At 39.7% G+C, this 4,750-nt stretch overlaps 1 pseudogene; it reads left to right on the top strand.

Annotated features, from left to right (window-relative positions):
- Positions 1-3,793: 3,793 nt before the first annotated feature.
- Positions 3,794-4,506, top strand: LOC107544710 (small ribosomal subunit protein eS6 pseudogene; annotated as a pseudogene).
- The last annotated feature ends 244 nt before the right edge of the window (positions 4,507-4,750 follow it).

The following is a 4,750-nucleotide window of genomic DNA, read 5'->3' as shown; positions in this document are numbered from 1 at the left end:
TTAGTTCAAGTCAGACACAGTCTTCATGCCCTGTTACAGTGGGATTGCATTTACCCAAGAAGAAATTTCCTTGAAAAATGTTTTACAGTCAATTATGTCTAAGAAGAACACATTCTTGAATAAAAGTGAGAGAGAGAGAGAAAGAGAGAGAGAGGGAGCCCAGGAACACAGAACACTTTTGGGGTGAAGGAAGACAATCTATGTTTCTGCGCTTTGAGTAAATGCCCTCTTACAATGGTCTTGCCGGGCCTGTTGCTTCTGTTTGACTCTGTCTACAGAAGTGAGGCACTCAGCAGGGATCAGCAGCCTCGGCCGTCCAGTCATCTCTTCATTCCTCATGATGGGGCAAGAAGAACTGGGATTTTCACACACCCCACTTACTTATGAAATCAGAAAATAACAAAATGTCATGTCTCTATTGGCCACAGGCATTATATCTATGACTTGTCAACAGCTATTCCAAAACCAATCTGTCATTTTGCCTTTGTTGGAATTAAAACACTTAATTTCTTAATTCTATTTTAGCTATGGGTTTATTTCACTGTCACGAATGGGTAAATGATTCAGACAGTGGAGTTGTTCTCATCTCATCACATCAGGAGCAAGGATGACAGTATGTGCTAATCCTAACAAAATGAACCCTGAAATGTGCAGAAAATTACAGGGTGACGGTGCTTTTAAAGAAAAGAATTTGTTTCAATCACATGTAATTAAAAGCTCAGAACATTTTTTAATTTAACTACAGATTCATTAATAAAAATGGTTTTATCAAATTTGGTCAATATATAGGGTACATGTTGATTTGTTCCAGTTATTTTAGAAAATTTAGAATTCTACTGCAAAGATCTTTTTCTTTTTTTTTAGAAGGGGAACTATTACTTACCTGTGTCCTAATAATACTAAGCCATTTCTATATTTAGTAGTTATATTATAGAGGACATAACATGACACATAATATACTAAAAACATCCTATTTTAACAAGATTCCCCATAAAATCCTGCCTACAAATGAAAAAATACATATAATACAGTCACAGACTATAAAACCTGCCAGGGAAAAGAGTACAGACCAATATTTGTTAGAAGTCAACCAAATGTCTACCCTTGTGCCAGATGCTTTAAATATTATATCTCACTTTATCTTTGGCAACACTGTAGGACAGACAGATAGTATCCCCAATTCACTACTGAAGAAAGTGAGTCTCAGATTAAGAGAAGTATCCGAAGATGCACGTTTACACAGTCTACCTGCCACTATACTCACTTTACCTATGCAGAAACTTTATATCAAAAAAAGAATAATGTGAAATGAAAATGTGTTAAAAGTCATAATTAAAGGCCTGACTTAGTCTCAGGAAAGAGCAGTAAGAAGTAATGTGGGATGAAACTGTATTAAAAATCATAATTAGAATGCCTGACTTATTCTCAGGCAGGAAAGGGCAGTAAGAAAATAGGAAAGAAAAAAATCTCGGAAGGTGACATTGTTAAATGTATAATTTAGGATTTTAAAGTGTTCTCAGAAATTCTTGAATCCACAGAAACCAACACCAACAGAGCCTGAGAGAAGTGATTTGCTCCAAATAAAAAAGCTGAGAAGTGATAAAGCAGGGAGCTAAGTTCAGCAGTACCTAGGGCTGTTTAACCAGCTTTGATTAAACATTTGTTGTGCACAGAGTGCAAGGCTGTGCTGTAGAGACACGGAAGGGTACACAGGACACCCCAAGGAGACTGGAGCTCACTGGTGGGCTGGGAGCGCCCCGAGCTATCCGGGGAACCACCTCACTGCCAGTACAAGCGACCTCTTTTTCTCAACACAGCTAACTTCTTACAGGGGAGCTAGTCCCAGAGCAACTGTCTATTTACAGACTATGGTATTTACATTTTTACAGGATCAGTAATTTCTATAACCCTCTAATGCTTGTGGTTTTACTCAGAATATTGACCCTAAATGTATTTTATTAATGAGTTTTTTGGATAACATTTTTCTGCAAGATAGGTTTTTATTTCAGTGAGCCACACTAACTTTTTAAAAAATATACGTTTGTGCACATTTACTGCTGTCCTCTAGTGGACAGAACCACAGACTGGAGTACTAAGTACGAGTTGCCTTCTCAGAATAAATCCTGGAACGATTCAGAGAGAACATTATACTTTCAAAGCTTGGGTGAAACCTTAGAGAGCATTATAATATCATCACTACTGTCATTATTTCCTTCAGGGGCTATCATCTTAATTTGTGACTTCCTTCCTTAGAAGTTTAGGCTTTCTGGAAGCGGGGAGTTAGAAGTCATCTACAGGAAGGAATGAGGCCACTGAGGATCAGGTGTTTATTTGACGTCAGAAAACCGGCTATGGCAAAAATGTGGATTCAAATCCAGTCGTGCCCTCTCACCACTCTCTGCTGTCACCAAGCTGCCCCCTTTTCTACTCACACCGTGACGTCCTGGCCCCATGAGCCTTCTCTCTGCTAGTATTCAGTGTACCTTTGAGAACTAAATTATATTTTGAATGATAAAAGCAACACAAATTGGCTTTCATGACTTGGTGTGGTTTTTAAATCTGTTTAATTCTTCATAGGGGCTTTGGAGTGAATGTTCAGTTAGGAACATCTTTATCAAAGGGGATAGAATAGTGTTCTTTCCAAAGCTACACTGAAAGATATTTCTAATGTTAAAATGAGAAAATTATTTTATATTTTTAACTGCCTGGTAATCTTTATAGAAATTAAGGGCACATGAACCCATAAGACATTTAAAAAGTGAATTATGTTTATCCTATGGATTCATTTATGCACACTTTAATATAACTGACAATATAATGCTTTATTAAGCACATGTATACCTAGGCTTGAAACTTAGTCTCAGTCCTTAGCAACAACACTTAAATACTTTAATTCTCAGGTTTCTCATTGGTAAAGCTGCCTCTCAGATTTTTGTGAAGTTTAACAGATAGAAGGCTTTTTGAGTGCCTGGCTCACTCCATGGAATAGCACAGAAGATGAATAAACAATAGTTTCCCTCTATCCTTTAATCCCAGTACCACCAATTTTCATTCTAAAATTCAAAGCAATTTTAATAATAGCTTGTTGGTCATAACTTTTAAGATACATTGGTTAAAGCAAATCAAAGTGCACTTAAAATGTTCGTAGCTGCACGTGACTATGGAAGCTGCTAGAAGGTTATGATTTGGGTTCAATTCAAGAATCAAAAGTACTGTGTATAAGTGCAAGTGTATGATTCTATGGATTTTTGGGTTTTCTTTCCTTTGTCACCACTTTATAAGAGTGTAATTTAACAAAGAGGAAATGTGACCTTTTTCATAAATTGTATAACATTCACTACACTCATCTCCTTCCAAAAGTGCTTCCCCTATCCAGACATCTTCTTTCTTTCAATAACTACAGAGGCTGCTACAAATCTTAACTGTTTAAATTATATTTGAGTTTCTATTTGGTCACACTGATCTTTGTGAAACTTCATGTCATGTGTAATACAGCAGCTCTAGGGCATCAGATGTTAATATTTGAAAATTATTATCATAAAATGTTTTAGCGTTTACTGTTTAAGAGACCAACCAAAAGATAAAATGTGTTAGAAGGTCAACATATAATGAACTACACACTGTCTTTCAGTTTCAAGGGAACTTGATAAACACCAGAAAAGCCTACATAGTATAAAGCATTTTTGAAACAGATGGATTTTCCACCTTTTCTTTCTCTTTCATCACATCAAGTCCATCGAAAAGGAATGAAGCTCTTTTTTGTGGCACCTCGGAGATGGTCGGTGGCTTCAGGATGAAGCTGAACATCTCTTTCCCAGCCACTGGCTGCCAGAAACTCACTGAAGTGAGAAGCGTATGGCCACAGAAGTTGCTGCTGACCCTCTGGGTGAGGAATGGAAGGGGTATGTGGTTCAAGTCAGCGGTGGGAACAACGAACAAGGCTTCCCCATGAAGCAGGGTGCCTTGACCCAAGGTCGTGTCCGCCTGCGCTGAGTAGGGGCATCCCTGATACGGACCCAGGAGGGCTGGAGAGAGGAAGCGCACATCTGTGCGGGGCTGCACTGTGGGTGCCAGTCTCAGTGCTCTCAACTTGGCCATTGTAAAAAGAGGGCAGAAAGATATTCCCGGGCTCACTGATACTACTGGGCCTCGTCGCCTGGGGCCCAAAAGAGCCAGCGGAGTCCGCAAGCTTTTCAGCCTCTCTAAAGAAGGTGATGTCCACCAATGTGCTGTGAGGAAGCCCCTGAACAGAGAAGGTAAGAAACCTGGACTGAAGCACCCAGGAGTCAGAGTCTCATCACTCCACGTGTCCTGTGACACAGACGTCGCCTATCACTCTGAAGAAACAGCGGACTAAGAAAAGTAAGAAAGAGGCTCCAGGATAGCTAAACTTTTGACCAAGAGAATGAAAAAGGCCAAAGAAAACCGCCAGGAGCAGACTGCCAAAGACGCAGGCTGTGCCCTCTGAGAGCTTCTACCTCTGAGTCTGAGTCCAGTCAAAAATGAGATTTTCTAAGAGTAACAAATAAATGAGGAAAAACATTAAAAAAAAAAATCACCTGAGGATATTTTTTCCATTGCTTTTCAGAGAGAGTGGAAGGGGGGGGAGAGGGAGAGGGAGAGAGAGAGAAACATCAGTGAGAGAGAGACACATCAATTGGTTGCCTCTAGCACATGCCCCGACCAGGGCCAGGGATCGAGCCTGCAACCGAGGAACGTGCCCTTGGCCGGAATTGAACCCAGGACCCTT

This window comes from Miniopterus natalensis, chromosome 6, assembly GCF_054644295.1.
Source record: "Miniopterus natalensis isolate mMinNat1 chromosome 6, mMinNat1.hap1, whole genome shotgun sequence".
In the NCBI taxonomy this organism is placed as follows: domain Eukaryota; kingdom Metazoa; phylum Chordata; class Mammalia; order Chiroptera; family Miniopteridae; genus Miniopterus; species Miniopterus natalensis.
Note: the sequence above shows the minus strand (reverse complement) of the source record. Positions and strands in the feature narration are given on the sequence as shown.